This window comes from Trachypithecus francoisi, unplaced genomic scaffold (genome assembly GCF_009764315.1).
Source record: "Trachypithecus francoisi isolate TF-2019V2 unplaced genomic scaffold, Tfra_2.0 Lachesis_group1, whole genome shotgun sequence".
NCBI lineage: Eukaryota > Metazoa > Chordata > Mammalia > Primates > Cercopithecidae > Trachypithecus > Trachypithecus francoisi.
In genome coordinates, this window is record NW_022681454.1 from 6095145 (window position 1) to 6119234 (window position 24090).

Below are 24090 nucleotides of genomic sequence, written 5' to 3' on the forward strand. Positions count from 1 at the left end.
ACCTAATATTCACTGTATTTTGGTGTGCTTATTATTAGTGTTTTTTCCTTTGCGTAGAACTTTAAATTTATTATTATTTCTATATATTAAATGATAACATACATACACTTTCGTATTCTGCCTTTTTCACCTGGCATCATGTCATCCCCATGGTGTTCTAAGACCCTTATCGCACTGACCAATATGGTAGCCACTAGTCACATGTGGCTATTTTAAACTAAAAGTCAATTCCTCAGTCACACTAGCTACAGCTCAAGTGCTCAACAGCCACATGTAGCTAGTGCGCAAATATAGGACATTTCCATAATCACAGAAGTTCTACTAAACGACACTGGTTTTGACTCTCTCCTCTCTAGTAAATGACTACATTGAGCTTAACAAAGACTCATTAGCTCTTTCAACAGAGCTATGCCCCTCCCGCACGTTCCCGTAGATTGTCCAAGACACTACCTGGAAGGAAGGCTACTAATCACAGCTACTCTGAAATAACACAATGAGTTCAGAAAGAATTGTTTGAGAGAACTGGAAAACATCTACTTTATGTTTGATAGGCATCAAATTTCAAAAGGTCAAATTTCTTACATTTCAATGTAATCATGGAAGGTTCAATGACAAAGTCAGACTGTATGGAATAATAAGAACAACTAAAGCTTACTGACAAAACAGAGAACTGAGAATAATTAGGATATGTGGTCAAGAACAAACTGAGGGAAAAGGTTAAAAATAGGGTAGATTATGCAGCAAAAACAATTCCCAAATTACAGTAGCCTAACACAAAGGTTTATATCTTAAAAAAAAGAAAGAAAGAAAGAAACGTTAGGCCAGGCACAGTGGCTCACACCTATAACCCCAGCACTTTGGGTGGCCGAGGCAGGGAGATTGCTTGAGCTCAGGAGTTCAAGACCAGCCTGGGCAATACGGTGAGACCCCATCTCTACCAAAAAAATACAAGTATCAGCCAGGCATGGTGGCTCACGCCTGGAGTCCCAGCTACTCAGGAGGCTGAGGTGGGAGGATCACTGGAGCTCAGGAGGCAGAGGGTGCAGTGAGCTGAGATAGTGCCAAAGCACTCCAGCCTAGGTGACAGAGTGAGACCCTGTCTCAGAAAGAAAAAGAAAAATTTATAGGGTACGTGGGCAATTTTGTTACATGCATAGATTGCACAGTAAGTCAGGGTTTACGCAGTATCTGGCTATGTCTGGCTTGTGCCTTATCACTTAAGATAACGACCTCCAGTTCCATCAACGTTGCTGCAAAAGACATGATTTCACTCTTTTTTTATGTCTGAATAGCATTCTATAGTGTGCACAGACCACATTTTCTTTACCCATTTCTTTACCGATGGACACTTAGGTTGATTCTACATCTTTGCTATTGTGAACAGTGCTGCAATAAACATATGAGTACAGGTATCTTTCTGACGTGTTCTTTTCCTTTGAGTACCTACTTTGGGTAGATACCCAACAGTGGGAATGCTGAATCAAATGCTCATTCTATTTTTAGTTCTTTGAGAAATCTCCATACTCTTTTCCATAGAAGCTATACTAATTTACATTCCCATCAAAAATGCTTCAGAGTTTCCTTTTCTCTGTATCCGTGCAAAAAGGTGTTTTTTTGGTTTTGTTTTTGTTTTTTGTCTTTTTAGTAATAGCCATTCTGACTGGGGTAACACAACAACTCATTCTGGTTTTGGTCTGCATTTCTCTGATGACTGGTGATGCCGAGCTTTTCTCCATATACATGTAAGGCCATGCGTATGTCTTCTTTTTAAAAAAAAAGTCTATTCATGTCTTTGCCCACTTTTTAATGGGATCTTTTTGTTTTTGCCGTTGAAGTGTCTGAATTCCTTGTATATTCTGGATATTAGTTCTCTATCAGATAAATAGTTTGCAAACATTTTCTCTCATTCTGCAGGCTGTCTCTTCAATCTGCTAATGATTTCTTTTGCTTTGCTGAAGCTTTTTAGTTTCATTAAGTCCCATTTGTCTATTTCTGCTTTAGTTGCCTGTGTTTTCGAGGTCTTAGTTACAGATTCTTTGCCTATATTAATGTCCAGAAGAGTTTTCCCTAGGTTTTCTTCTAGTATTTTTATAGTTTCAGGTCTTACGTTTAGGTCTTTAATCCATCTTGAGTTGATTTTTTGTATATGGTGAGAGACTGGGGTCCAGTTTCATTCTTATGCATAGGGCAATCCAATTTTTCCAGCATCATTTCTTTAAGAGGGTGTCTTTCTCTGATGTATGTTGTTGTTAGCATTGTCAAAGATCAGTTGGCTATAAATATGTGGCTTAATTTCTGGATTCTCTATTCTGTTCCATTGTCCATACATCTATTTTTACACCAGTACCATGCTGTTTTGGTTACTATATACACTTGTAATATAATTTGAGTCAGGTAATGTGATACCCCCAGTTTTGTTCATTTGGTCAGGATTGCTTTGGCTATTAGGGTTCTTTATTGATTTCATATGAATTTTAGGATTTTTTTTCTAATTCTGTAAAACATGACATTGGTATTTCATAGGGGTTACATTGAATCTGTAGATTGCTTTGGATAGTATGGTCACTTTAATGATATTAATTCTTCCAATTCATGAGCATGGGATGTTTTTCCATTTATTTGTCATCTATAATTTCTTTTATTGGTGTTTTGTAGTCTTCCTTGTAGAGATCTTTCACCTCCATGGTTAAATGTATTCCTAGGTACCTTTTTTATGGCTATTGTAAATGGAACTGCCTTCTTGATTTCTTTCTCAGCTAGATCATTATTGGTATATAGAAACATTACTGATTTTTGTATGCCGATTTTGTATCCTGCAACTTTACTGAATTTATTTATTAAATCTAGGAGGTTTTTTGGTGGAGTCTTTAGGTTCTTCTAGATATAAGAGCATATCAATGGCAAATAGGGATATAATTTGACCTCCTCTTTTCCGATTTGGATGCCTTTTATATCTTTCTCTTGCTTAATTTCTCTTGCTAGGACTTCCACAAAGGTTTATATCCTTCCCATACTATGTGTTCATCCTGGATTGGCAGAAATGTTCAGGGTAATCACTCATTATAATCATTCTGGGACACAGGGTGACAAAATGGCCATCATCTTGAACCCTGCTAGTCCAGGGGGCCAGAGAAAATAAGATCTGGACCAAAGCTGGCACTGGTACTTCGAAAGCTTCCTCTTGGAAGTGAGCTACTCACATTTTATGAGTCAAAGCAAGTCTCTTAGCCTCACTTCACTTCAATAGGGCAGGTATCACTAGCCCTAATGACCACTTCAAGGGGTAGAATATGGGGCTGTTAATAGGAAACAACTCTGAAATCTAACATTATTGAAACTAACATTCTGGTAAACATAGACAACTATCGGGGACAAAAGTAATAGGATCATAAAAGTTTCAGAAAGCACAGATATGGCTGAAACACTAACACGCAACTGGCAACGGAATCATTCCTGCCCTGCCTTTCTGAAGAAGCCCTTTCTAATTATTTAAGGGCATACCACGGTCTTCCTCCCAACACTTACAGAGTGCTGGCTGTCCTCATGGCCTTCTGCCTTGTGATGATGTCCTTTTACACTATTCTCTAACTGCCTCCTGGGAATGGGTTCCTTATCAAATAAGGCTTCAAGTTCTTCAGGTCAAACTGTGACATACTCCACATGTACTATTTAGTAGAATGCTTAGGCCTTGGCAGGTGATCAAAACTGTGCTGAACTAACTACTTCCCAAATCTAAATGGAGAATAAATTCTGAAAAAGAGAAGTCTGGTAAATAAAACGATATTCGTAATACTAGCAGGTGGGAGGAAAAAATCCAACTCCGATCACATTCTGAATCCACAGGCAGGGACTAACTAACACAGGAATTTTAACTCATTCTCTCACAATCCCATGCCCTAGAGGTTTCTAGTGTACAAGGCACTGTACACGGTGTCAGTGATATCGAGACAATCACAACCCTCTCGGAATTCTCGGAATTTTCCTTCAGGTATTTACCATCCTATATTAGCAGGCTTTCACCTTAGGTAAAGCAACTTGTACTCTTCCCACTGAAGCCCTCTACCATTCCCTTTGATCTAGTACGGTACTTCTGCAAGTCATGCTTGAACTCTATTTTTAACTGGTCCTTTCTCACTACAAAGTTCGTACTCACATTGTTGATGTGCTCGGTACCCAAGACTCAGCATTACCTGCAACTGTCTTTTCATAATTATTCGATTTGGGTGTTTATAGGACTTTCACACAAGGAAAAGCCTTGAGGGGGAAGGCATAAAGGATATATAACATAAAGTAAAAGAAAGAATATAGAAAAGAGAATAAAGAAAACAGACATTTGAAATATTAAGACTCTGGCTTTTGGACTCTATTACTTTTCACCAAAATCCTAAATAATATTTGCCTGCAGTGCGAACATACAATTAAGTAGTTATACATTTATACAATTCTTGTCTGTTATTTTTTTTCTCTTTTTTGAGACATAGTCTCACTCTGTTGCCCAGGCTAGAGTGCAGTAGCATGACGTCAGCTCACTGAAACCTCCACCTCCCAGGTTCAAGCGACTTTCCTGCCTTAGCCTCCTGAGTAGCTGGGACTACAGGTGCACGTCACCACACCTAGCTAATTTTTGTATTTTTGGTAGAGATGGGGTTTCGCCATGTTGGCCAGTCTGGTCTCCTGACATCAAGTGATCCACTTGCGTTGGCCTCCCAAAGTGCTGGGATTACAGGCATGAGTCACTGTGCCTGGCCTTGTCTGTTATTTTCTGATCTCAGCACACGAATTTGGAACCCAAGATAATGCTTATTATCTTCAGTAGGTAACATGGCTCCAAAGCCAATCTACACCCAGAAAAGAAAATCCATAAAGAATCTACAACCCAAACTGGAATTCAAGCATTGAAAACAGGAACCAAGGGCTATAAACTAAATTATGTAAACTAGTTTACTCTAGGTTTCTGAAAAGCTATGTAGAAATGGACAATCAGACCTACAGTTTTCTTCCCCATTCTAGAAGTGTGTCAAGTCCCAGGAAATGAATAAGGTTTTTAAAAAAGTAATGTAATCAACAAAACTAGTATGAGACTTGAGTTCTTTCTATGAAAAGAGGAAAAACTGCATAAAGATTGAGAAATTCCATCCTTACTAGTCATCAGAAATAAACACATAATATTCTCCAGTGACAATTAAAATGAATTATTAATATTTTCATAAACAGGATTGTTCTTACAGACAAGATTACTACTTGATAGCAAGAGAACTAGGAAATGTTTTCATAAATTGCAAGCCTGTAACACATTTGGTTAATCTTTATGTTTAAAAGGAAGAAAAGCTGGACGCTGTGGTGTGTGCCTATAATCCTAGCTACTGGAGAGGCTGAGGCAGGAACATCACTTGAGCCCAGGTGTACAGGCCAACCTGGGCAACATAGCAGGACCCTGTCTTAAATAAATAAATAAATGGATACATATATAAAAAGGAAAAACCAATTTTATGATGATAAAGTGTAGGTGAAAGCGATCAGTTCTACATAGATTGACAGGTACTAAACAGACTTCTATTAAAACAAAACAAATGAGAGTGTAATTTGACTAGTGTGTAATGAGACTAAATAAAAGGGAAAAGCTTTCTATGCACACTAGATAAACTTTCCTCTACTGACCATGCTACTGTCAAATGCTCATAGACCTGAAAGTTTCGATCAGCCTGTATGTTCTTATTGTTTTAATTCTTTCTTTTTTTTTCTTTTTGAGACGGAGTCCCGCTCTGTCACCCAGGCTGGAGTAGTGTCGCGATTTCGGCTCACTGCAAGCTCCGCCTCCCGGGTTCACGCCTTTCTCCTGCCTCAGCCTCCCGAGTAGCTGGGACCACAGGCGCCCGCCACCTCGCCCGGCTAATTTCTTGTATTTTTAATAGAGACGGGGTTTCACCGTGTTAGCCAGGATGGTCTCGATCCACTGACCTCGTGACCCACCCGCCTCGGCCTCTCAAAGTGCTGGGATTACAGGTGTGAGCCATTGCGCCCGGCCTCTTATTGCTTTAATTCTTACTGTTTGAACTTATTGTTTAATTGTACTATGGAGATGAACTGCTTATGCAAAGTTACATTGTTTTATGTCTAATTTTTACTTGATTCCAGTTATTTGATGATTCTTATTCATCTGTTAATATTTCTGGTTTGAAAAGCTGGACTGCTGTATTAAATTTTTTTTATAAGTTATCAAATTATAATAACCAATGTACACATTTAGTTCATTTAGACCAATTAGATGTCAAAATTCTTTAGCAGGGCTACAAAATGGCAGTTTTTATGCCTTCAAAAGGTTATGGAGATTTACAAAAAATGCCTTTTTTACCTAGCAAGGGTAAACCTCACATTAGACGCTTTACAGGACAAAGGATAAAACATTTGGGCCCAAGGGGAAGGGGAAAATGTATATACTTACAACTGAAGCAAATCCTCCTCCTTCCTTGCAAAAGATAACAAAATAGCTACCAAACAAAATGCAAAAACAACATAAAACAACATTATTATGAAATTCTGAAAGCTTTTAGATAAATTGTTGGAAAAGGGATGAAACAACTAAATTTTAGAAATTTAAAAATTTCAATTAGGAGAAACCGAAACATCTACACATTAAGAAATGCAAAATTTCAAAAATCCTAAGCTTACTTGGAGAAAAACTAAAATAAATAATTTTTACACTTTTTGAAAATGCAAAAAGCTCCAGCATGATGAAACCCACTTTGTCAACGTTGAAACATTTCATCATATAAAATACTAGATCATAGTGTACCAAAATAATTTTACAACGTGATACTGTTGGCCCTCAAAATGTCTGGGCATATAAATTCTATAGCTTTCAACTACTAAACTCAAAACCACAAATATCTTCTGAGTTTCAATGAGTGGGGGAAAGGTAGCATGAAATTCTGTAACTCACTGGTAAGACAGTGAGTTAGCTTTTTAAAATTACTATAAATGCCATAGCCAAGTAATACAAATTATAGTTCTCCAAAATGGACTTAGGTAAGAAGCAATACTTCAATAATGTGTTTATATCTGTCAATAATCTAATTCTATATGAAAAGTTTATATGGATTATCTGATTCATATCCTAATAGTTAAAAATTTTAAAGAGTCCAAATAAAATTTTGTTTATGCAAAAAGATATACACTAGAGAACTCAGAATAGGATCAAAGTAGTACATATGTTCATTTCTCATCCATTAATTGTATGCTTCCAACATTAAATCAAGTCTTTAGATATGGTTCTGAAGATAACTATAGTAATTCTTCTGGACCTTAGGAAGATATTTAAATAAACAGTGTCATCATTTAAAGGATAACTTGCTACAGTTTCCCCAAAGTATATTCTGGGTGACATAAAAATATATTACTCGATGGGTAGGCTGGCTCAAGCCTGTAATCCCAGCACTTTGGGAGGCCGAGGCGGGTGGATCACGAGGTCAGGAGATCGAGACCATCCTGGCTAACACGGTGAAACCACATCTCTACTAAAAATACAAAAAAATTAGCCGGGCGTGGTGGCGTGCACCTGTAGTCCCAGCTACTCGGGAGGCTGAGGCAGGAGAAAGGCGTGAACCCGGGAGGCGGAGCTTGCAGTGAGCGGAGATCGCGGCACTGCATTCCAGCCTGGGGGACAGAGCAAGACTCCATCTCAAAAAAATAATACATATATATATATATTCCTTTGCTATAAACTTCTTCATTTTGCATAAATGAGGGAAATACCAAAGCTGAAACAAGAGCAGGTTTATTTCAGGACATCTTGAAACCTTTAACAGGCTAATATGCACTCGGAACCTACAAGAAGGAAACAAAGTAGTGGAGAACATTCATTCATTCATTCATTCATTGACCCCTTTTGCTTCCTTGGAACACAGTTTGGGAAACAGGAGACATTCTAATCAGAAAGAATTTTCCCCAAGGCCCAAGTTATTAATATAAGCAAGGTATAGATCACCTGACCTGAGGTCTTTAAATCCTGAATTCCCAGGATTAAAAAGTTAAACTGAAGATGTAATTTAGGAATAAGATCATTAATTATATCCCTCTCCTTTTCTTTCCTTTAAAGAACTTGCATAAGTTGTACTATTCTATACAGCAAATCACTTAGTATTCCCTTTTAAATGGTATCAGAAACTTCCACATTTTTCCATTTCCCGCATACACGTAGGGGCTTACTGGCTGTCTTCATTCTCCACGCATCCTCTGGAATGGCTACAAGAGCAGAGCCCACCGCGCCCTGCCTATATCAGCGCACACGACCTACACAACAGTGAAGCAGGCATTTTACTACCAAAAACGCACTTACCATCATTAAAATGATCTTAAGTTTCTTTACATTTTACAAAGCAATCACAGTTTTTAATGGACTAAAAGACAGCTGTCTGACAATGGGATGTTAATGGCAAAGCTTCCACTAGGTAATGAACCCAACTGGTCAGTGGCTCTAAACTGAGGATGGCAGAGTATGGCACACTAGGGTTCATGGACCAGAACAAGAGGGAGCACTCCAGGGGCTGGTGGAGGGAGGCCTGCCAGAGCAGGAATACCTGTATTTAACAAACATTTGCTAAGTATTAGGCACAGCTACTAAAAGTGTTAGAAATGCTACCAAATTTAATTGTACTTTAAGGCATCCTTGAATCTGGGAAACACATTGAGAATTCCTGCTAGCTGTGATGTTGATCTTACGGAACTCTCCCTAAATTAATAAAACAGGTAAATTTCTCAAAACCTCAAATACAAATACTTTAAAGACAGGTTAACATGTAACATTCTCAAAAACACATTTTAAATACTTAGCAAAGTACCATACTTAACAAAGGTGACACATCTTGGATTGGAATTTTATGTTAATTAAAACCTCTCCCCTCAAAAATGACTGTCTGTAGAGCCCTACAAGGATACTGTCTTAAAATTTCAGATATGTTCAAGTTACAATACCATGTTACACGTAAATGTAAAGGAAGAAAATAGGTAGGAAAAATACACACTGTATGGCTCAGAGAAGCAAAAACAAACATGGAAGAAAAATAGCTAACAATCCAAACATTAAACATAAAAATCCACTTCCAAATGACTAAATGACTCATGTCAGATATAAAATTGGTTATTCCTTTTTTATAAATTCTGGTCAAGTTCTCTAACATGAAATACTTGATTCTGAGGTTAGTAAAAAGCATTCTCTGTAAGTGAATATGAAATTAGACAACTCTAGAAAGAAAGAAATTATATTTGAAATTTTAATCAGGGTAATCTTATGCAAATGAATCTTTTGAGTATTTTCTAACTACCAGTAACTACATAACTATTGGAATCTTCCAAGTATTACCTAACTACCAGTAACTATATAACTTGAGAGCTGTGTTGCAGGCCCTTGAACATTCATGTTTCAATGTTTGACATTCATGTTTGATAACGTCAAAGATTTGTGCAATGTATAAAAAGTCACCCCCTACAAATCTTTCTCTTACCTTGTCTTCTCAGTCTATATTTCCAAGTACTCATGGAATATTTCCATTGGAACTTAAGGGATCTGGGCTTCAATTAATATGAGAAAGTCCACATACATATATATATATACATGCACTCATTTTTATTTTTTTCAAGAGATAAGGTATTCTTCTGTTATCCAGGCTGGGCGTGCAGTGGTACAATCATAGCTAACTACAGCCGAGAACTCCTGGGTTCAAGTGATCCTCCCACCTCATCCACCACAGTAGCTGGGACTATAGGTGTGCACCCACCAAACCTGGCTAAACTTTTTTTTTTTTGGTCGAGACGGAGTATCTTGCTCAAGTATGTCCAGTATGTTGCCTAGGCTGGTCTTGAACTCTTGACCTCAAGTGATCCTTCCATCTCAGCCACCTAAAGTGTTGGGATTATAAGCATGAGCCACTGTTCCCAGCTATATGCACTCATATTTGACTATTACTCTTCTTTCCATCTTCTGTCATTCTTTCCTTCCTTGAGAGAACTTCATACCAATTAATTTCATTCTTCTGTGCTCCTTACATCACCAACATACCACACCTTGCTCTATACCTGAATCACCCCTCTGTATTCTATGTTATAGCAAAATCCCCTTTCTGTTTTTATGTCCTTGGGGAAGAGGTAAAGATGAAGCATTCTGGTTGGAGTCAGCTTCCACCAGAAGAAAAGGCTAATTGTGCACTGTAACTCTGTTCATACATAAGACACACACACACACACATAGTTATTTAGTAAGTGGGGAGGTGGGGTGGGGGAGTCGAGAAGAGTCACAGAGAAAGAGGAAGAGACTTACCCCATATTTCTCCAGAAGGTCAACCAATGAATCAAATGAAATCAATCAAAAAAATTTCTAAGACAAATGTTGTCTAACTGTGGCACGCTGTGATGTACAACCCAGACCCTCAACTGAAGGACCCAGACTGCTCCATCAGCCCCTTCAAATACTGCTGTGGCTACAGAGAACTGCCTCACCCGACATCTTGCCCTCTTCCGGGCAAGTCATCCTGACTGACAAGAGAGTGTACAGGCCTGGCTACCCAACCCAACCCAGGACAGCTCCAAAGGGCTATTCTAACGGGGTTGGCCAAGGCCATGCTATAATTGGGCATGCAAGGTAGCTCAACTTCTCCATTCCCTGAGTCTGGACCCTACAGGCAAGCCCTAATCAACATTCTGCACGCTAAACTGTCTGCATCTGCTTCCCAAAGTTCCCGCCTTCCCAGAGAACCCAACTTGTGACACTCATGAAGGAACTAACAGTCCTCTCAGGATCAACGGCCCCTTTACTGCATATAAACAGCAGAAACCACCAGCATTTAGCGGGTATTTACTATGTGCAATACACAGTGAGGGACACAAACTTAATCTGGAAGGTAATGGTGGCATGTTTACAAATAACTTCCAGAGCTAAAAGAATGTGATTTCAGCACATGCACAAAATGACCATCCTCGAAGGCCCTGTATTTTTCTTTGTACTGCAAATAAACCAGAATCCACATTTCTACTTTATGAAAACCCTATGTTCTACATTTAAAAACATGGATATGCTAATTAAAGTCCTAAGCACTGTAAGCCACTTAATAGCACCATTCTCTTTTTTTTCCTCTTTTGTCCTGTCACCCAGTCTGGAGTGCAGTGAAGTGATCATAGCTCACTGCAGCTTAGAACTCCTGGGCTCAAGCAATCCTCCCACCTCAGCCTCCAGAGTAGCTAAGACGACAAGTGTGTGGCCATCAAGTCCAGCTTTTTTCTTTGGTAGAGACAGGGTTGCACTACGTTGCTCAGGCTGGTCACGAACTCCTAGGCTCAAGCAGCCCTCCTACCTCAGCCTCCCAAAGGGCCAGAATTACAAGCATGAGCCACCACGCCTGGCCTAGTAGCATCTCTTCAGTCTCTTATAACCACTATCCACTTATTCTTTGAACAAAGGTGAACTGAATCTCTAGAACTGCACTGTCCAATGAATATGGTAGCCACTAGTGACTATTTACATTTAAAATTATTAAAATTAAATAAAACTGAAGATTCAGTTCTTTAATGGCACAAGCCACATTTCAAGTGTTAACAGCCCCATGTAGCCAGTGCATACTGAAGAGAAAAGACAGTGAACATTTCCATTATCAAACAAAGTTCTACTGGACACAACAAGTCTAACACATCAAGATGTGGGGAAATGATGACAATTCCACATCCTGGTTCAATCCCAGCTGCTGAACTTAATTTTCTACAAACTAAGAAAATTACAAATTATCCTATGACCAAATTATCAAGAACTCTGTCTATATTTATATTTGTATTCCCACTACACTCCGTTAATAAGCTGTTGGAAAAGCATCGCTGAACTGAACAAACCCTTAAGAACCTGCCTGCCCTTCCTAACGGGGCCCTTGGTATCACCCCCCTCACATAACCTTTCACAGTGATGAGCCCAGGAGCCAACCGGGCTCTGCATCTTCTGTGTGACCCAAAACTATAGAAAATGTTACCAAATGACATTTCTGCCATTCTGCTTACTTCATTTACAGAATTCAAACAAATATAATGAGCAAGGTCTTTTCCTCCAAATTTTCTCTTTTTTTTTTGAGACGGAGTCTCCCTCTGTCACCCAGGCTGGAGTGCAGTGGCATGATCTCAGCTCACCGCAACCTCCACTTCTCGGGTTCAAGCGATTCTCCTGCCTCAGTCTCCTGAGTAGCTGGGATTACAGGTGTGCGCCACCACGCCCAGCTAATTTTGTATTTTTAGTAGAGATGGGGTTTCTCCATGTTGGTCAGGCTGGTCTTGAACTCCCGACCTCAGGTGATCTGCCCACCTTGGCCTCCCAAAGTGCTGGGATTACAGGCATGAATCACCACGCCCGGCCCCAAATTTTCAAATATAATAAAATCAGAACACATCAAGAAAACAGAGCATATGTAAGTCCGGGCACGATGGTTCAGCACTTTAGGAAGCCAAGGCAGGCGAATCACCTGAGGTCAGGAGTTCGAGACCAGCCTGGCAAATATGGTGAAATTCTATCTCTACTAAAAATACAAAAATTAGCAGAACATGGTGGCGGACGCCTGTAATGCCAGCTACTCAGGAGGCTGAGGCAGGAGAATCACCTGAACCCGGGAGATGGAGGTTGCAGTGAGCCAAGATCATGCCATTGCACTCTAGCCGGGGCAACAGAGTGAGACTCCATCTCAAAAAAAAAAAAAAAAAGAAAGAAAAAGAAAACAGAGCATATGCAAAACAAAAGCCAGCCAGGCGGAGTGGCTCACGCCTGTAATCCAAGCACTTTGGGAGGCTGGGGCGGGGGGATCATGAGGTCAGGAGAAGGAGACTATCCTGGCCAACATGGTGAAACCCCGACTGTACTAAAAATACAAAAATTAGCCAGGCGTGGTGACAGGCACCTGCAGTGCCAGCTACTCGGAAGGCTGAGGCAGGAGAACGGCATGAACCTGGGAGGCAGAGGTTGCAGTGAGTCGAAATCAAACCACTTCACTCCAGCCTGGCAACAGAGCGAGGCTCCGTCTCAAAAAACAAACAAAAACGAAACAACTAATCTCAAAGCAAAAACCCGATGTGTAAAAAACAGAATTCTTAGTCTCTATAAGAGTCTTTCTAATAGTTACATAGTCTAAGGCAATGCCATCCACCATTTTGACTTGAGGCCAAATCGATACTTCCTAGTAGACATGAATTTTTGGTTTGTTTCATCCCAATTCCTCTGACAGACCTGGCTCTAATGAAAAGAAATGAATTTGAGGAAATGAGTCACAATTTTTTTTTTTTTTTTTTGAGACGGAGTCTCGCTCCGTTGCCCAGGCTGGAGTGCAGTGGTGCGATCTCAGCTCACTGCAGGCTCCGCCTCCCAGGTTCACGCCATTCTCCTGCTTCAGTCTCCCGAGTAGCTGGGACTACAGGCGCCCGCCACCACGCCTGGCTAATTTTTTTTTTGTATTTTTAGTAGAGACGGAGTTTCACCATGTTAGCCAGGATGGTCTCAATCTCCTGACCTTGTGATCCACCCGCCTCAGTCTCCCAAAGTGCTGGGATTACAGGCGTGAGCTACTGCGCCCGGCCATGAGTCACAATTTTTAAGACATGGTTTACCCCCAACTTTAACACCTGCTGTGGACTGAACTGTTTCCTCCAAAAAGGATATGTTCAAGTCCTTACTCCATCACCTGTGAATATTACCTTATTTGAAAATAGTGTCTGCGAAAATGTAATGAAGTTAAAATGAGGTCACACTGGATTATGAGCCACTTAAATTGGATGAGAGACTCAAATTCATTGATCTGATGTCCTTATAAGAAGAGGGAAATTCACACAGAGGCACACAGGGGAGAATCCCACATGAAGACAAATGCGGGGACTGCAGTAATGTACCAATCCAAACCAAGAAATGCCAAGTATTGCCAATAACCACCAGACGCTAAGAGAGGGGCATAGACCAAGTTCTCTCTCAGAACCTCTGGAAGGAACCAGCCCTGCCAACACTTGGATTTTGGACTTCTGGCCTCCAGAACTGTGAGAAGATACACTTCTGTTGTTATAAGCCATCCATCAAAGTTTGTGGTACTTCGTTATAGCATCCCTAGGAAACAAACACAGCACCTCTGACTTCCTCCCCTACACCTGACGAAACTGCATTTTTTCTCGTGCAACTTTTATCTTTGTAAATAGGACACAGAAGCTGGGCATCGTGTGGAAGCCTAGCACTTTCGGAGGCTGAGGCAGGAGGATGGCTTCAGCTCAGGAGTTTGAGACCAACCTGGACAACACAGGGAGACGCCATCTCTACAAAAAAATAAATAATTAATCGGGCATAATGTCACATGCTTGTAGTCCAAGAGACTCAGAAGGTTGAGGTGGGAGGCTCGTTTGAGCCCTGGAGGTCAAGGGTGCAGTGAGCGATGATCATGCCCCCACACTCCAGCCTGTGCGACAGCGAGACCCTGTCTCAAAAATAAAGCACGTAAGTGAGAAGAAAGAGAAGAGTTGGTGTCAGCATCAGAAGCATGACATATTTAGGACGGGCGCGGTGGCTCAAGCCTGTAATCCCAGCACTTTGGGAGGCCGAGACGGGTGGATCGCGAGGTCAGGAGATCAAGACCATCCTGGCTAACACAGCGAAACCCCGTCTCTACTAAAAAATACAAAAAACTAGCCGGGCGAGGTGGCGGGCGCCTGTAGTCCCAGCTACTCGGGAGGCTGAGGCAGGAGAATGGCATAAACCCGGGAGGCGGAGCTTGCAGTGAGCTGAGATCCGGCCACTGCACTTCAGCCTGGGCGACAGAGCGAGACTCCGTCTCAAAAAAAAAAAAAAAAAAAAAAAAAAAAAAAAGAAGCATGACATATTTAAGCTTAGAAAGAGATCATCTAATCTAGTGTTGTTCAAACATGTCTTAAAGTAGTAGATGTCAATGCTACGCTACACAGGTGAAGGTGGGACAGGTGAGGAGCAGGGGTGGCCAATACCCATCTCCCCATCACCTTGATCCCTAGCTCATGCCTTAAGTGCCTAGGCGCTCTATTTTATTCCTTGTTCATTTAATCAACATCTGAGCACCTACTCAGCATCAAATGCTGCTTTCACATGAAAAAGCATGAACTAAGCCAAACCTTCCATTTCATGGATTAAGAAATTTAGACAGGTATTCAGGGTCCCATGGAGAGTCAAAACCAGGGCCACCAGGTATGTGCCCTATCTCCAAAGCTGGTGCCCTTTCTATCACACTGTTCACTCCTCGTCTAACTTGTAGCCCTTCCTTCATACAATTTTATTTATTTCTTTTCTTTTTTTTTTTGAGAGGCACACTCTGGCTCTGTCACCCAGGCTAGCTGGAGCACAGTAGTGCAACCATGGCTCACTGTAGCCTAGAATTTCTGGGCTGAAGCAATCCTCCCACCTCAGCCTCAGGTAGCAGGGACTATAGGCATACACCACTACACCCAGCTAAGCTTTTTTTTTTTTTTTAAGAAATGGGATCTTGCTATGTTGCCCAGGCCGGTCTCAAACTCCTGGACTCAAGCGATCCTCCCATCTTGGCCTCCCAAAGTGCTGGGATTACGGATGTGAGCCACCACACCTGGCCCTCTTTATACATTTGCTGACGGTTAAAGCAAAGCCTTTTTCCCTGCATTTAGCCTATAATACCCTTAAAGTTTTTAGTTTGGCCATTACTGTTCACTGTCCCAACAGGCCTGGAAGCATTTTAAGAAGATGACAGGCCTGAACCTCAAGACGGAGAGAAAATGGCAACCAGCACTGACCCCACTTTAGCCAACAGCAAAACGCAGGGTGCTACCTGATCCTTTCCAACGTCATCTTTTGCCCACCCTGGCAAGGCCCAAGCAAGTTCCACTCAGAGGAGCTTCGGTTTCCATGACAGTTTCTATCTCATGGCTTGGGAAAAAACTGTTAAAACACTGCTCTTAAATGTGCAAGTGTGTTTTTTGGGAAATGAAATAATAAAATACAGAGGAAAAAAGTATAATGTCTAAAGAAAAAAAAATCTGCCTGATACTACACGGATATAGCTACCAACATATTAAAAAGAAGCCGCCGTGCTGCATGAGGAAGGCTCTCCAACTGACGGTTGTCAGTAAATGTCCCTAAGTCTGTTCCTGTACTCTATGAGATGATCAGGACAGAAGGCAGTGCCAAAGGATGCTGACTAACGTAACCACATGACCAACATATAAACCAGAAAACTAAGAATGGAAACAAAGCCCTCCTATCATGGTAGCTAAGTCCACTCAAGGAGCCTACTTGAACATTCTCAAAAAAATCCTATGAGCTCAGAAATGGCAAAAGGCAGGTAAGATATTCTTATGGTAGTTATTACTAAGTGAAGATTACAAGATGAAAGAAAACCCTGTGACCAAAGTTTTAAGGGCCGTAAGAGTCACCTTCTTGCACTAACTGTGTCAAATCCTATACATGTGTGCTTTCTTTTCTACTATCATGATTGATTCCTCAGTTAGGCTACGTTAGAGCTTTCTTTAAACAAGTGGCATGAAAATCACTTAAAAAAGAAAAATATGCTCAGGTGCAGTGGTTCACGCCTGCAATCCCAGCACTTTGGGAGGCCAAGGCAGGCAGATCACCTGAGGTCAGGAGTTTGAGGCCAGCCTGACCAACATGGCAAAATGCTGTCTCTATTAAAAATACAAAAATTAGCCAGGGGTGGTGGCACACGCCTGTAGTCCCAGTGACTTGGGAGGCTGAGACCTAAGAATCGCTTGAACCCAGGAGGCAGAGGCTGCAGTGAGCTGAGATTGTGCCACTGCACTCCAACCTGGATGACAGAGTAAGACTCTGTCTCCAAACAAAACAAAACAAAACAAAACAAAACAAAACACAATATAGGGAAGGATCCCGACCCTATCCTGATCCTACAGACCATCTCCAGGACTTGTTCACTTCTACGAATAACCAATTCTACATACTACATATTAAGTAGACCTAGTTTCTGATACTTTCCTTCCTTTTACACAAGTTCTAAAGAAATTTTAGTGCAGCTCACTTACACACAAACCACACCTCTCATCATCCTCTCCTCACCCAGTCCACACCCTCTCTGGATCCTCTGCTGGCTGCTCCTCCTCCTCCCAGCTTTCCAGGCTCTGTCCTTGGACTTCTCTATTTCCATTCACTTCCTCCACCAGTGCCTCCAACAGCAAAATAATGCCAGTCATGTATGTAACTAAAATTTTCTAGGTCAAGTGCAGTGGTTCATTCCTGTAATCCCAGCACTTGGGGAGGCCAAGGCAGGCAGATTGCATGAGACCAGGAGTTCGAGCTCAGCCTGGGCAACATAGTGAGACCCAGTCTCAACAAAAAAAGTAAATTAGCTGGATGTAGTGGCGCATGCCTGTAGTCCCAGCTACTCAGGAGGCGGAAGTGAGAGGACTACTTGAGCCTGGGAGACCAAGGCTGCAAGAAGCTGTGAATGTACCATCAAACTCCAGCCTAGGTGACACAGTGATGCCCTAGCTCAAAAATAAATAAATATATTTTCTAGTAGCTATATTAAAAAGGAAACAGGTGAAATTAACTTTAATAATGTTTGATTTAACCCAATATTTCCAAAATAATATCACTTCAAATATAATGAAGGTAAAAATTATTAATGATATATTTTACACTGTAATTTCTCACACTGTCTTTGGCATCTGGTGTGTATTTGACACAGCACATCTCAATTCAGATTAGCCACATGCAAAGTTCAAAAGCCACATGTGGCTTGTGTCTGCCTTATTTAACAGCACAATCCTGGCTTACCTCTTCTAGCCCCATGATTATAAATACTACCTATGCAGACACTGCTCCACCCTTTCCCTCTACCCTGCTTCTTTCTCCTTAATTCCAGGATTCTAATGCTACTAAGCTACTAGACAAGGAGGTATCTAACTGGCACCTCAAACTTATAACTTGTCTAAAGTCAAACAACACAACCCGGATTTCTCACCACCATTACCCTTGCCATGACCTTCCTCATGTCAGTAAAGGGCAACTCCACACTACGATGGCTTCTCCTCTCACATCCCACATCTCATCCATCAGCAAACCCTCTTAGGCGTACCTTCATCATGGATGCAGAACCAAGGTCTTTCATTTGCTCTCCCCTACCCCTTGAAATGCTCTGCTCCTCAGGTGTCTCCACATCTTTCTTTCTTACTTTTCAGGTCTCTGCTCAAGAATCAACAGAGGCTTTCCTTGTCCACCACATACAATGCAACACCCCATCTTCTGCTCTGTTTTTCCCCTTGGCACTAATTTTCCACACACTTCATATATGCATCTACTTGCTTATTTGTATTATCAGTCTTTCTACCCAAACACACCAGGACAGGACCGTGTGCAGCTACTATGAGGGTGCCCTGCTCAGATCACCCTTCAAGAGAAGCTGCTACAGGAAATCAAGCTGACAGCCTCAAGCTGCTACATGTTCAGAGTCGCAACAGCACTGACACCAAGCCATGCTTCCATCAGGCTGCCCCCAACTAATGGTTTAATCCAAAAGGGATAACAGACTCAGGCCTTTCTGCCTGGAGAAGGATGCACGGCTTTAGCATGAGAATTTCCTATCAGCTTGGTCAAGACTTTCTCAGAACTGTACAGTGATCTGAGGGTGTTCCTATGCACTATTCTCCTCTCTCCTTTCACAGGAATCAGACCGAGTGGAAGTCAAAAGGCTTTTACTACATACTACTCCTGCTTCCTCTCGCCTTACCCTTATTCCCCAGTAAACCTCCTGGATGTCTAATCCATCCTGGCATCTGTACCTAGCCCACTGTAGGCAGTCAACCAATATTTTGTGAATGAATAAATCTCTAGGTAGAGTAGGGCAGTGGAAAGAACATGAACTTTAAGTTGGAAGGATGGAAGTCTGGGCTCCTGCTCTGCCATATATTACCTGTGACCATAGGGAAGTTTTTTGGGATCTCTCTGAGTTGTAGATTCCTCATTTGTAAAATGACAATCATCCCATCTCCCTCAGAGTTGTTAGGAGGCTTAAATGAAATGGTTTATCTAAGGTCCCTAACACTATGCCCTAACAGATTAGAACTGTTATCTAGTGATAGCTCACTCTCCTCTTACCCATTTTCTGCAGCTACGTCTAAGAATCCTTAGCCCTTTTACTTCACCAAGAATTCTAACCACTTTTAAAGACAGCACCAAATAATCCTAGCGAATCCCTTATTCAATTGAACCTGATTGATGAATAAACTTTATTTTCATTCCTGCCTCACCTATGACGAGCTTAAGGTTTTACTTCATTTTAGAAGGTCAAATCTCAGAGATAGCTATCTTAACACTGAAACTTAGGCTGTTTCGCTAAAGCTTCAAGTTAAGCATACTTTTTCAAAAACAAACCAAAATCCAAAACTACAGTTCAGTACCAACTTCTTAAGGCTAAGTTTTTTAGAGCCTCTATTTTCTGAAAGTCTGTAGTATTCTTGATCCATTATGGAGTATTTCAGGAAAATACACACTGACTCTGTGTGAATTTAAAATAGTTTTTTCTTTTTTTTAATGGCTCAAGCATAATATGCAATGCTGTTTATACACACATTCTAAAAAGTCTCCAAGTGGATAAACTAACGGTAATTAGTTAATTAGTTAACATTAGGTAATGTTAATGGTATTCACTCACAGGGAACAGGGGTAGGAGGTGAGAGGATGAGGGGTTCTTACTATGAGTTTTTATGAAGTCTTTACAGGACTGGCTACAAAATTTGTGGGCCCCAATGCAGAACAATAATGTGGGTTCTGAGTTCAACAATAACTAAGAACAGCCAGACGCGGTGGCTCACGCCTGTAATCCCAGCACTTTGGGAGGCTGAGGCAGGCGGATCATAAGGTCAGGAGATCGAAACCATTCTGGCTAACACAGTGAAACCCCGTCTCTACTAAAAATGCAAAAACATTAGCCTGGTGTGGTGGCAGGCACCTGTGGTCCCAGCTACTTAGGAGGCTGAGGCAGGAGAACGGCATGAACCCAGGAAGTGGAGCTTACTGTGAGTCGAGATTGTGCCATTGCACTACAGCCTGGGTGACAGAGCGAGACTCCGTCTCAAAAACAAAAACAAAAAACGAAGAATATCAAGACTACAACTACAACAGCAGATCATTGAACCAAGCAAGGGCCCCATATGATACAATTACAGGCTCATAAAGCCAACCCTGTGCCTTTATAAACTTTATGAACCTAATATTCTATGTGCAATATAAAAAATCTGGGCTTCCTCATTTGTATGAAATTATATCACAGGACTACTTCAGAGAACAAAATATCCAGCCTTAATGAAAGTAGTAAAACCAATATAGCCACCAAGAAAATTTTTAACATGACAAATGATTATTCAGAGTAGTTAGAAACTTGTTGGTCAATTTTTTTAAGGCTGCTGAGGGTAAGGTGGTTATTCATGAAAGTTCACTATGACATATGTACAAAAAAGTTTACGGTAGCACTGTGTTACAAACAACAAAAACCTGGAAACTCTTCATATCAACTAATTAAATAAATTCAGGCACCTTCACACAAGGTAATACTAGGCACATTAAAAAAAGAACATGGTAGGCCGGGCGCGGTGGCTCAAGCCTGTAATCCCAGCACTTTGGGAGGCCGAGACGGGCGGATCAAGAGGTCAGGAGATCGAGACCATCCTGGCTAACACGGTGAAACCCCGTCTCTACTAAAAAAAAAAATACAAAAAACTAGCTGGGCGAGGTGGCGGCGCCTGTAGTCCCAGCTACTCGGGAGGCTGAGGCAGGAGAATGGCGTGAACCCGGGAGGCGGAGCTTGCAGTGAGCTGAGATCTGGCCACTGCACCCCAGCCTGGGTGACAGAGCGAGACTCCGTCTCAAAAAAAAAATAAAAATAAAAATAAAAATAAAAAAAATAAAAAAATAAAAAAATAAAAAAAATAAAAAAAGAACACGGTAAAGCAAATCTGTACCTGAAGTAGATCTGTGTATTAGTCTGTTTTCACACTGCTGATAAAGACATACCCAAGACTGGGTAATTTAGAAAGGAAAGAGGATTAATTGACTTACAGTTCCACATGGCTAGGGAGGCCTCACAATCATGGCGGAAGGCAAGGAGGAGCAAAGTCACATCTTACATGGACGGTGACAGTCAAAAGAGGAGAGTTTATGCAGGGAAACTCCCCTTTTTAAAACCATCAAATCTCGTGAGACTTATTCACTACCATGAGAACAGCATGGGAAAGACTTGCCCCCATGATTCAATCACTTACCACTGGGTCCCTCCCACAACATGTGGGAATTCAAGATGAGATTTGGGTGGGGACACAGCCAACCCATATCAATCTGTATGTCTGATATGGAAAGCATTCCAAGATACAAAGGTCAGTGTTTGTTTAAATAATGACATAAAAACACTCTCTACCATGATTCCATTTTTTACAATTTATCTGTGGTCTTCAAGGGAAGATGAGTACAGGAAGGGAAGGCAGATGAAGAAAGAGACTTAATGTTCATGTTAAAAAATTGACTTGAGTCCAGGCATAGTGGTTTATGCCTGTAATCTCAGCATTTTGGGAGGCGGAGGCAGGAGCATTGCTTGAGTGCAGGAGTTCCAGAACAGCCTGGGTAACGTGGTAAAACCCCATCTCTACAAAAAATTTAAAAACTAGCTGGGTGTGGTGGCGCACAACTGTAGTCTCAGTTACTCGGGGAGCTGAGGTGGGAGGATCAGCTGAGCCTGGAGGCCAAGGCTACAGTGAGCCATCAATACGCCACTGCACTCTGGTCTGGGTGACAGAATGAGACCCCATCTTGAAAAAAAAAAAAAGGCTTTATAACAGCTATTTATATTCCAATGTTTTGGCAAATCATACAAAATATACTTTAACAAATTTAATTTAAACGTTAAAGTATATAAAAACAGGCCAGGCACGGTGGCTTACGCCTGTAGTCCAACACTTTGGGAGGCCAAGGCAAGCAGACTGCCTGAGCTCAGGAGTTTGAGACCAGCCTGGGCAACATGGCAAAAACCCATCTCTACTAAAAATACAAAAGATTATCCAGGCATGGTGGCACACACCTGTAGTCCCACGTACTCAGGAGGCTGAGGCAGGAGAATCGCTTGAACCTGGGAGGTGGAGGTTGCAGTGAGCCAAGACTGTGCCTCCAGGCTGGGCGACAGAGCAAGACTGCCTCAAAAAAAAAAAAAAGTATATAAAAACAAGAAACTCCTTCAGATGGTACTGGCAAAAGATTAAGAAACATACAATCAGGACTCAATTATCTATGATGGTAACCAAAGAAAGCAATGGCAAGGAAAACAACCAAAGAAAGAATTAAAAACGTGTCTACTCTATTTCAACTTTCTCTCCATTAAAATATTCAGGGAAAATGCTAGCAAGGAGCAATATACTAATCAGACATCTAAGAAAATAAAAGGCTTGCCTGGGCATGGTGGCTCATACCCACAGTCCCAGCACTTTGAGAGGTCAAGGCAGGAGGACTGCTTGAGGCCACGAGTTTGAGATCAGCCTGGGCAACATGGCGAAACCCTGTCTCTACAAAAGAAGAAGAAAAATTAGCCAGGAGTGGTGGCATGAGCGTGCAGTCCCAGCTGAGGCCCGAGGACCACTTGAGCCCAGGAGGTCCTGGCTGTAGTGAGCTGTGATTGCGCCACTGCACTCCAGCCTGGGTGACAGAGTCAGATTCTGTCTCAAAAAAAAAACAACCTTTTTTAATTTAAAAAAAAATTAAATAAAAAAAGGAAGGGCTTCAAAAAATCTCCAAACTGGGCAAACAATTTTGAAATAATTATAGCTGGTTTTCCTTATCTTCTCCCTATTCAACCAGGGGCAACACTGAGGAAAAGGCAGATATGGAGAAAGCCTAGCAACATGGAAGCACTTGGGGAAGATGTCAGAAACAGAATTTCAAGAGTCATTCCAAATACCAAACAGGAGGTTTCTACTGCTTAATGTATAGAACAAGATGTAAGATTAAAGTGAAAACATTCACTTTCCTGAAAATAACATACTGTATACTGTAAAATTTGACAATTTCTATTTTCCACTTTTTTTTTTTTTTAAGACAGGGTCTCGCTCAGTCACCTAGGCTGGAGTCCAGTGGTGCAATCATGGCTCATTGAAGCCTCGATCTCCTGGGCTCAAGTGATCTTCCTGCCTCAGTCTCCTAAGTAGCTGGGACTACAGACATGTGCCACCACATCTGGCTAATTTTTAAAATTTTTTTGTAGAAACAGGGTTTCACCATGTTGCCCAGGCACATCTCAAACTCCTGGGCTCAAGCAATCCTCCCACCTCACTTTCCCAAAGTGCTGGAATTACAGGCGAGCCAGCATGCCTGGCCAATTCTCCAGATCTTCTTAAGCCATATGCAAAAAACCTGCTCATCTACAGACAGGTTTGGCTGTCTTCAGAATAATTTAGGACCACCATCATGAATCTGTTTATGCAAAAGCCCTCTCCAACTTACTCACAAAATTAATGAAAGAACATAGGTACAAGTTGAAAATGAGATGACTGGCCAGGCGTGGTGGCTCAACACCTGTAATCCCAGCACTTTGGGAGGCCAAGATGGGCAGATCATGAGGTCAGGAGTTCAAGATCCGCCTGGCCAACATGGTGAAACCCCATCTCTACTAAAAAATACAAAAATGAGCCGAGTATGGTGGTACACGCCTGTAATCCCAGCTACTGGGGAGTCTGAGGCAGGAGAATCACTTGAACCCACGAGGCAGAGGTTGCAGTGAGCCGAGATCACACCACTGCATTCCAGCCTGGGCGACAGAGCAAGACTTGGTCTCAAGACGAAAAAAAAAAAACTAAAAAAATACAAAGGCCGGGTGCAGTGACTAAGGCCTATAATCCCAGCTCTTTGGGAGGCCAAGGTGGGTGGATCACGAGGTCAGGAGATCGAAACCATCCTGGCTAATATGGTGAAACCCTGGCTCTACCAAAAATACAAACAGCCAGGCGTGGTGGCAAGCGCCTGTACTCCCAGCTACTCGGGAGGCTGAGGCTGGAGAATGGTGTGAATCTGGGAGGCGGAGCTTGCAGTGA

General features: G+C 41.6%; 1 protein-coding gene across 5 annotated transcripts in view; it reads right to left on the reverse strand.

Moving 5' to 3' along the window:
• KIAA0232 (KIAA0232 ortholog) overlaps positions 1–24090 on the reverse strand; it is a 98305-nt gene that overhangs the window by 67145 nt on the left and 7070 nt on the right. The window contains exon 1 of one of the 5 annotated variants that reach the window (XM_033213678.1): positions 6443–6463. The exons of the other annotated variants lie outside the window; for them this stretch is intronic. The gene's annotated coding sequence lies outside the window, so the exon portion shown is untranslated. Of the gene's footprint in view, positions 1–6442; positions 6464–24090 lie in introns of those variants that run through there. 5 annotated transcript variants of the gene reach the window in all.